General features: G+C 38.8%; 1 long non-coding RNA gene across 1 annotated transcript; it reads left to right on the forward strand.

Moving 5' to 3' along the window:
- Nucleotides 1–3,403: 3,403 nt before the first annotated feature.
- On the forward strand, nt 3,404–8,336 carry LOC109204510 (uncharacterized). The gene is made up of 3 exons (XR_002064004.2): nt 3,404–3,620; nt 4,031–4,053; nt 8,128–8,336. It is a non-coding gene; the product is annotated as an uncharacterized LOC109204510 (long non-coding RNA).
- The last annotated feature ends 2,518 nt before the right edge of the window (nt 8,337–10,854 follow it).

A 10,854-nucleotide genomic window follows, 5' to 3' on the forward strand; every position in this document is an offset into this window, starting at 1 on the left:
ATACAGAAATAGCTTTCTATATGAGATCACTGCAAAAAGTGCAGCCTTACCTAATGTCCACCCTACTGTTACTCATTTTATATTAAGATTTAAAAATCTCATCGGTATTGCTTTCAGAACTGCACATGATTATTTGCAGCGAGCAGGTTGTTAATGCTATCCATCAAGTCTAACAGCCAACGGTCTCTAAACTAACCTCAGCTAATGCCAACTAACAATGTTAGCTCAGTTGCGAGTAGCCTTCAGTAATAGTAAAAAATCCTACAGCAATAGTACATTCATGTAGTTGTAAAAAGCATGACAAAATATAAAGTAATCCAAAGTATTCAGAATACGTTACTTATATTGAGCAAGTTAACGGAATATGTAACAAACTACATTTTGGGCCATGTATGCTGTAATCTGTAGTGGAATACATTTTAAAAGTAACTTTCCCAACACTGATAATCAATAAGTGATATCGATAATGGAATCGAAATCACTAAATTTTTATCAATTACCGTCCCTCTACATCTCATTTTAATGATAATTCTCATTGTTTCCCTTCCTTAACAGTTCAATTCAATTCAATTCAATTCAATTCAGTTTTATTTATATAGCGCCAAATCACAACAAAAGTCGCCTCAAGGCGCTTTATATTGTACAGTAGATAGCACAATAATAAATATAGAGAAAAACCCAACAATCATATGACCCCCTATGAGCAAGCACTTTGGCGACAGTGGGAAGGAAAAACTCCCTTTTAACAGGAAGAAACCTCCGGCAGAACCAGGCTCAGGGAGGGGCGGCCATCTGCTGCGACCGGTTGGGGTGAAAGAAGGAAAACAGGATGAAAGACATGCTGTGGAAGAGAGACAGAGATTAATAACAGATATGATTCGATGCAGAGAGGTCTATTAGCACATAGTGAGTGAGAAAGGTGACTGGAAGGGAAAAACTCAATGCATCATGGGAATCCCCGGCAGCCTACGTCTATTGCAGCATAACTAAGGGAGGATTCAGGGTCACCTGGTCCAGCCCTAACTATATGCTTTAGCAAAAAGGAAAGTTTTAAGCCTAATCTTGAAAGTAGAGATAGTGTCTGTCTCCCGAATCCAAACTGGAAGCTGGTTCCACAGAAGAGGGGCCTGAAAACTGAAGGCTCTGCCTCCCATTCTACTTTTAAATACTCTAGGAACAACAAGTAAGCCTGCAGTGCAAGAGCGAAGTGCTCTAATAGGGTGATATGGTACTACAAGGTCATTAAGATAAGATGGGGCCTGATTATTTAAGAACAGTGGTGAACAGTGCATGGTTAAAATAAAGATCTGGATGCATCTCTCAGGTCTGTGTCAGGATATTTTTTTCTGTTTCTTATGGACATGACTTTCAGGTATTGTTAATCTCCTGTTGATATTTTTAGGCCTGCTACTTCTTTTGTCATCAACTCATCCAATTTTCTCAGATTTTGTAAGGACCAAGACATGTCTAGTTTTCAGCTAATAACTTTTTTAGAATCATATGTGTCAGTATGTAGTGGTTTAAAAAATAAAAAAAATAATAAACTATTGCACAAGACCATTTTTTTTTAAATACAAGAACGTCTGGCTCTTTGGAAGCAAGATAGAAATTACGGATGACTCAAGACTTTTGTGCAGTAGTGTACATTTTTACTTATGACTCAAAGGTGTAAGTGAGACGTCTACTCATCTAGAGTTAATGGCTGGGAAAATCTGGTAAGTTTGCAAACCCTGCAACACCTTTGCCAGTTTCACTGATATGAGTAATAATAATAACAACAGAAGGAACGCTAAGCAAATAACTCCCTTTTAAAGCAACAATCTAACTGCACCACAGCCATGGAGCAGACCCAGAGAGATATTTGGATGAGGTTAATTTCAATAATGAGTGTAAATACCCTCCATGGCCTACTCACTAACAATCCTCTTTACTGCCCGCTTCACATTTTATTTAATTACTTAAGATTCTCAGTTGCATAAGTGTACATTTATGGCCTCATTGTTAAACTTTTTTTCATTGCCCTTAGATATTATGCTTTCATTGTGAGTTCAATGCTTTATTAATTTTTGTATATTTTAGATTACATAAGTTGATCATCAGTTAATTAAGTACTTTTAATTTACAGATAAGCTATCTTTATATAAAAAATGATCACAAACTGTCTAGTAAAACCACCACCAAGGCTAGTAGCAGTTTTCACAACAGAGGCTATTTTTGTCCATCCTGTAGGCCTCAAGTTACTCATTGATCTGATTTTGAGTTCTCTCGTTCAGAATCACCGCAGTTATGTCCCTCTCAAGATCTGTACGAATTTGTCTAGGTTACTCACTGCACCCCTAAAACCAACCTCTAAATCATATCTATGACATCTCCCCATCATTGGTTTGTTGCCAGTTTACCTCATGGCAAAATCCCATCTGAGTTATACCCCAACCAACCCCTCTTTATAGTTCCCAATTCAAACATGGACAGCCTCTGGAAAGGTGCAGTTCAAGTTGTTTTCACTCAGATGTCTCTCAAATGTAGTATTAACAGGCTAAAAAATACCTCAAAGACATATCAGGTTTTAGTTTGGGCTAAAAACAGGGTGTAAGGGAGTAAAACATTAAGAACCCTTTGTGAACTAATGTCTTTGAAATTCTCCAGAGATGTGTCAGAAATGCTTTTTATTCTTTTCATTAGCATATTCTGAACTTTATTACAGAATAAAGTTTGTTGTCAGCATTGTTTTTATTGTCCGAATAATGTTTAGGGGGTTTTTTTGTTTTGGTTTTTTTACAAATACAGAAAGGCTGAGAGAGCCTGACTGAAAGTTTAACTTAAAGTTTTCTTTAGCTTACTTATGGATCCATTGAACTGACTTTTTCCAACACAAACACGCAGTAGCAGGATACAGTACATACCTATTTCACAAAAGAACTTTAACTCCAACCCAGAACACTGTGGTGAACATCTATCAAGTTTCATTTTACATACAGAGGCACAAAGAGCTGAGTGTTATGGGCGCTTACTGTAGGAGACAAACCTCAGAGCCCACATGATCTGCATATATGTGCTTAAAACCCCAACATACTTATGTCAGGATATTCCTTCTTTACATCTGAGGTACATTGTGGTCAGAGTGATATATTTTGCACTGAGTTGAGGTGAGGTGATGTTAAGTGTAAATAGTGACAAGTAGGGTGAAAGAAAATGAAATCCTAAAGTCTGTGTCCTGTTTTCAGATTTGATTGTGGGGAAAAAAAATACCATGATTACAAACAAAACTTTTATACTTCCTCATCTGACACCCTTTATGGCACCTCACTCTAGTCCCACACATACACACACAGCTCGAAATATGCATACCAACCCATGTACACACAATCTCATACACAAGAAGTGGGAGACCCTTTTCCTCAAATGGGATACGACAATCCAATCAGGCATGAAATCATGCTAAAACAGAGTAAACACAGCCAATTACAGAGCATTTTGCTGGATGCTGATTAGCGCGTGTTCCCCGCAGGCTATAGTGAGGTAAACAGAAGCAGTGACCAACGGCGTGTTGACGTTCTCCCTTCACTTCACTTGCCCAACTGGATGAAGGATGACAAGTCAGCGTGCGTAATCTGTTGAAGGTAGAATAACAAATACCAAAGTGCCACTTCGGTTCCTCCATCCCCCGGCAGCCGTTTCCACCCCTGGAGGGCAATTTGGACCAAGATTTATTAGACATAATTAACTGACTGTGCTGCTCCTGTCTTAGCCCTGATATTTAATTTGCTCACTTAAACAAAAGACAGTCAAATGGGATGCATGCATTCTCGACAAATGCCTTTTGTTAGACTTACTACGCTGCTATCCTGAAACTTAATGAAGACACATGTGGCAATGCACACAAATGCACACATGCCAGAGATTGACTGCCTGAGAATAACTCTGATTGTTTTAGCAACACAATAATAAATAGATTTTGTCACATAGATTAGATTAGAAAAAAAGTAATTTTAACAACAACAATATGTTTTGTTTCGTTTTTGCTTTCCAGATGATGATGCCATATTACTGCAGGTAAGTTCATGACTTACACTGTGAACCAGATGTTTATAATGCATTTTGTACATGTATAAAGTAGGATCAAAGCACAGATATAGTCTTCATAGCATCCATACATGTATAGGTAGATTACATCAGGTTAAGTTTTTCTGATGGAGCTATGTGGAGAATGTCTAAATGTGTGTTTAAAGAAAATATTTAAAAAAATACATAGACAGCAGTATACTTAATCCTTTTCCTTGAAATAGGCTTTAACATATTTAACAATGTTTATTTAAGGATTAGTTTTGTTTGTGCCAAAGTCTGACAGACTAAGGTTTATTAGAACACAGATGATAAGCCGATTGAATAATTTACGAAATTTCAATTTATGAAATTTATATGTTTTGCATTTACAAACAGTACAATCTTTTTTTTAACAACACTTGTACAGTTTCTCTCTCTGAAGAACTGTTACGCCTCCTACAAATGTTTGTTTACCCAAACACCAACAGATTTCAGCTTTTATCAGTCTACACTCACAATGTTTAAATGGGCAGATCCTCATTCACAAACAAAATTATGTAATTGCAGCAGTGTAAACCTTTATTCCACTCCCGTCCTCATTCTGTCATCATGCACAGTTGTAGGAGTGGTCTGTACACTGTACCTAACCAGTCAAAATAAAGGCCCCTGAGCTAAGCTTAAACAAATAGTTTGCATCAGACTAGTATGCAATTTTCCAGTGTGCACCAAAAATAGTCAGTTTTGGCAAGCTGTTTTTGATAATGTACAGTGTATTAGTAGACAATGCAATGTAAAATAAATTTGTATTTGTGGCTTATCTGTGAGGATATATGGTGTTGCACCAGATATTACTGGTAGATTTGTATTATTTGTATTAAAAAAAAGGTTGAACGGAGTTCCACCACAGTGTGTAAATGTTTTTATATCATGTTTGAACGGTTGGACGCCACCTCTCAGGCTCGTCCAGCTGCTCTGCATTAAGGCAGAAGTGTGTTTACACTGCATTATCGCACGTTCCCTTCTGAATTAAGGAAGGTGAAATAACAAGTCACTGTCAATACATGTATATTTTTTTTTTTGCATTTCTTTCTTCATATTTTCCATATTATTTCTATCAGTTGTGCAGTATTTTGTCATGCATACTTACTAAACAGGAAAGATAGCACGATGGGCACATCATTTGTGCTATTGCTTTCCTCTGCGCTTCCTGATTTACTTTTTAATGGAGACAGGGTCTTGGGGTCTTTTAGCATTAAATTTCCACAGTTTGCACTACTGTAGCATGTGCAGCAGTAACAAATGGTGATATAGTAAACTTCTATAAATGCCCTTTCCCTGGAATAGTGATCTGATATTTCATTTAAAAATGCATGTAAATATGTTTGTCTGGTTGCTTTTTTGTGGTTAATATTGTGTCTTTTGCAAACAGCATTGAAGCATATCCCTTTGCTTTTTTAAAACTAAATACTGTATATGAATACTACTTTGAATAATGTACATTGCTTTGAAGAAATCTGTCAACAGAGTGAGAACAAAAGCATATGCATACAAAATCCACGTGCACAATGTGTATCTGTATATGTGCGCATGTGTCTGTGTGCATATGTGGATGAGTGTGTGGCTGAGCACATGTACGTGTGTAATGACAAGACGGAGACAAGGGATGCCCTGAAGCTGCTTGTTCCATCTGATGAGACAGAGTCAAGCTCTGATAGATTTCATCTACCTTGCCTTAACCTTAATTTGCAGGGATGCGGCACGTCAAACAGCCTCAGGACCAATGGAATCTGTCAGCCAACTTCAAAATGTTTCTCCATTTCTTTTTCTCCTGTAACAAAGGGGTTCAAACGTGCATCCACTCAAGCAGGAAAATATGAGGCTTTTGTTGAGAAGCCAGCATTTACACTTGAATTTCAAAAGTAGTTCAAGGCATTTACAAACTAACCTGTTAGCCAGCTGGAAATTATATGCATACCCCGGAAATGTGTCATACAGGGAGTGCAGAATTATTAGGCAAGTTGTATTTTTGAGGAATAATTTTATTATTGAACAACAACCATGTTCTCAATGAACCCAAAAAACTCATTAATATCAAAGCTGAATGTTTTTGGAAGTAGTTTTTAGTTTGTTTTTAGTTTTAGCTATTTTAGGGGGATATCTGTGTGTGCAGGTGACTATTACTGTGCATAATTATTAGGCAACGTAACAAAAAACAAATATATACCCATTTTAATTATTTATTTTTACCAGTGAAACCAATATAACATCTCCACATTCACAAATATACATTTCTGACATTCAAAAACAAAACAAAAACAAATCAGCGACCAATATAGCCACCTTTCTTTGCAAGGACACTCAAAAGCCTGCCATCCATGGATTCTGTCAGTGTTTTGATCTGTTCACCATCAACATTGCGTGCAGCAGCAACCACAGCCTCCCAGACACTGTTCAGAGAGGTCTACTGTTTTCCCTCCTTGTAAATCTCACATTTGATGATGGACCACAGGTTCTCAATGGGGTTCAGATCAGGTGAACAAGGAGGCCATGTCATTAGTTTTTCTTCTTCTATACCCTTTCTTGCCAGCCACGCTGTGGAGTACTTGGACGCGTGTGATGGAGCATTGTCCTGCATGAAAATCATGTTTTTCTTGAAGGATGCAGACTTCTTCCTGTACCACTGCTTGAAGAAGGTGTCTTCCAGAAACTGGCAGTAGGACTGGGAGTTGAGCTTGACTCCATCCTCAACCCGAAAAGGCCCCACAAGCTCATCTTTGATGATACCAGCCCAAACCAGTACTCCACCTCCACCTTGCTGGCGTCTGAGTCGGACTGGAGCTCTCTGCCCTTTACCAATCCAGCCACGGGCCCATCCATCTGGCCCATCAAGACTCACTCTCATTTCATCAGTCCATAAAACCTTAGAAAAATCAGTCTTGAGATATTTCTTGGCCCAGTCTTGATGTTTCAGCTTGTGTGTCTTGTTCAGTGGTGGTCGTCTTTCAGCCTTTCTTACCTTGGCCATGTCTCTGAGTATTGCACACCTTGTGCTTTTGGGCACTCCAGTGATGTTGCAGCTCTGAAATATGGCCAAACTGGTGGCAAGTGGCATCTTGGCAGCTGCACGCTTGACTTTTCTCAGTTCATGGGCAGTTATTTTGCGCCTTGGTTTTTCCACACGCTTCTTGCGACCCTGTTGACTATTTTGAATGAAACGCTTGATTGTTCGATGATCACGCTTCAGAAGCTTTGCAATTTTAAGACTGCTGCATCCCTCTGCAAGATATCTCACTATTTTTGACTTTTCTGAGCCTGTCAAGTCCTTCTTTTGACCCATTTTGCCAAAGGAAAGGAAGTTGCCTAATAATTATGCACACCTGATATAGGGTGTTGATGTCATTAGACCACACCCCTTCTCATTACAGAGATGCACATCACCTAATATGCTTAATTGGTAGTAGGCTTTCGAGCCTATACAGCTTGGAGTAAGACAACATGCATGAAGAGGATGATGTGGACAAAATACTCATTTGCCTAATAATTCTGCACTCCCTGTATCTTTGCTTAAAGCAGTTCTAATCATTTAAACTTCATGAAATAAATAAGTATGATAATTTAGGAAGAAAATATCTATTTAATTCATCACTGTTATCCTCCATACTGGTAGTATTGTCCTCTTGCCAAATAGCTTAATGTGGTACCTTTTTCATATGATCTTTCGATATATGTGAATACATACAATTTACTATGTTTAATGTAATATTCACTGTATTTACCATTCAAGATGCTACTGTCCCAATTTAGTTATTAAGTATAGACAGACGGGCATTGTCATTTTTTCAGTTCAGGACACAAAATTGCCTTTTAGTAGCGGACACTTGTACTCTCAGTAATAATGTAGCTACTTAGCAAAAGATGGCTTCCAATCCAAGAAAGTCCAATTTCTTGTAGTTCAATTTAGTACAATTTGAGTGATTTGGCTAACAGCGAAATGTATGTGTGTCTGTGTGTGTAACCATGTTCTGTACGTGCAACTGTGCATGATTGTGGTTCTTGAGTTCAGCTGTTTGCTTCTTTCCACAGAGTGCCTCTGTGGTTGCTTACTTGGCCCTCAATGCCGGAAGTCCCCCACCAGTCGCATGTGACATTGGTTCCTGACACCCTCGTGTTTACAGCGAGCACAGACGCACACAGCCCCCTCCAGAAGCATTTGTCCTCAGTAAAAGAGGAGGTGTTTGTCCTTCCAAGCCTCTTGGGAAATTGTCCACCGCTCTCGTTAAGCGGCTCCAGACCACACTGAAAACACAGGCCTGTCCACAACAGATGTTTGTTTTGTGTTGACTTTGCTCTGTTACGCTTGGAGCATAAGAATAGAATCCTTATGGAAGCTGTTGTCCACATGTGCCACTTTACTGTGGAGACTGTGGTTGGTGGATTATATCAACAGCAAGAATTAGCCCTAGACTTCATGTTCAAAGTCATTTTATTGATTGAATTGTTTATTATATGTAAAGATTTCCCAATTAAAATCCTCTCATATTCACTCCAGAAATTAGCACAACTTCCAAATAAAAGAAAATTGAACGTCACTCTCTTATGAAAAGTAAATGAGGTTTTAGATGTAGATTCTTTCATACTTATGACTTCCTGATATATGTATTACTCCCCATCTGTTTTTATGGTGAAAGGTCTGAAAGAAGATTTAAAAGAAAGAAAGCAAAAAGGGGAGAAAAGGAAAATATGGCCCAGAACATTACCACCAGCCGGGTCATTAATGAGCATTGCTCATGCTGTCATGGCAACTATTATCACAGTGATGTCGCTAATGGCATCTGAGACAGGGCAGGAGAAATATGTGAAAATTATTGTCAGATTCAATTAGGATCCTTTCGTCTGAACTCAGCTGGTCCTCCTCCAGGCCTCTCATTGATTAGCTATCAAACTGAAAGAAGAATGGGAACGGTGAAACTCAGACACCCTGATGTGAGAGTCATCACAGGATCCTGATGCTCACTGATAGAAGAAGGCTGACCCTATCCAGCAACCTTAATCAGCATCATTGCTGACATATTTATATTAGTACAAACTATCATCTGCACTCAGAATATAATTGTTCTGACAGTGCTTGCAATGGCAGTGTAGTGCATTCCGCCGTATTATTTCCAACAAGAATTAAATCAGTGCATAGTAGCCAAAAAAAAGAAAAAGAAAAAGTGGACCTACATGAAGACTTGACTTAATCAAAGGAGTTTGTTATCCATTTTTGTGTAAGACCAGAACTATTGCTGTGAAATTGAAAACAGCGAAACAAGGCTTAAAGAAAGCAGGATGTTGAGAGTGAGTTCATCCTAATGAGAACTGTATTGGCCTGATGGACAGGTGGTTTGCTGAAACAAGTGAAAAACAGTGCGGATGTTTAAGAGCTGGCTGCTGGAACAATCTGGATTGGGGAGTCAACATGTTTGTGTGCTTTGGAATGCATGAGGTTGTGGTGGCGGGCCACATGAGAGCAACCGGCCTGGATGGTCAGATTCCTGTGGTCAGACAACGACAGAGCTTTTGCCCCCGTTTCAGAAAAAGAAAAGCAAAACCTCACTCATGTTTGGCCTGCTGTTGACTATGCACTCCAACTTTTAGCTAGCTAAATTGCCTAACTCTTAAACAGAATGGCATATGTATATATATACATATATATCAAAGGATAGCCAGCCATAAAAGACAGGATTATGAACTGGACTCATGTTGAGCTGAATGAAAAATACCTATGTAGTTAATAACCCACCTTGTCTACAACCTTACTGTAAACCACAGACTGCAGCACAACCATGCCAAGACTAACCTTTAAGGTTGTTGGGATTGTATCATGGTGCTGATGCCTTTTGAACTCATGTGACAGCAATAATAGTAGGTTATCATATGTAACTCTTCAGGAAATTTAAAGCCAAGCAGACAATGCAGCTTTTCTTTCCATACACTGAAGTTGTCTATTGAAGAATGTAATAAACCTAAAAGAATACTGAAGAATCACTGCTGACTGGTAATAAATCTGACTTTAAGGCATCAGTCATAGTGGCCAGTCTTACCATAGTAACAGCACTGCTATGTACAAGATCGGATCTTGGACTTCACAAGACAACTTTCACAAGATCTACGATCAACTCAGGCCCTGGGGATTAGTTTAGAATCCCAAACCAATGTTGTTTGGCTCATCTTTCACTCAGTCACCTAGCCAGCTCCTATGGGATTTTCAAGTTTGACTTGGGGTGTGTTGGAGGCGGCCAGACCTGTGGTGGCGAGAGACACAGTGGTCTGGCTTTGAGAATCATCAGTGATGAATCTCAAAGGAAGAGATGTAACTAAGATGGTCACAGCTTTCTTCCAATGTAAATAGAGAGCCTTTGATGTTTGGTTTGTTTTTGAATGCGGGTTTGACATGATGGAGGAGTGCTATATTGTCTATGACGTCTAACCTACTGTGTCAAACCTTTCTTTTCTCTTGGCTTTTTGCTGCCTTCTCTTTCTCAGACACAATTCAGACATCATTGTTTTTTTCAACCCCGACAATATCTTTGCTCGTGATCGTTTTTTAACAGGTGTGGCAGAAATTTTGGTAGCAGTCATTTTATTAAGTTGTTTCGTATCTTGTAATAATGCATAACATTGAATAGCTGGACTCAAATGATGCAGACCAAATAACTGCTATTACTTCACGGAACCATCACACAGCATGACATGCGTGCAAGAGAAAGGCTTTGAAAAAGGAGCATGAAAAATAATTTTCAGGCCAAAACCAAAAATTATATGAGATGA

Source organism: Oreochromis niloticus, linkage group LG12 (assembly GCF_001858045.2).
Source record: "Oreochromis niloticus isolate F11D_XX linkage group LG12, O_niloticus_UMD_NMBU, whole genome shotgun sequence".
Lineage (NCBI taxonomy): Eukaryota > Metazoa > Chordata > Actinopteri > Cichliformes > Cichlidae > Oreochromis > Oreochromis niloticus.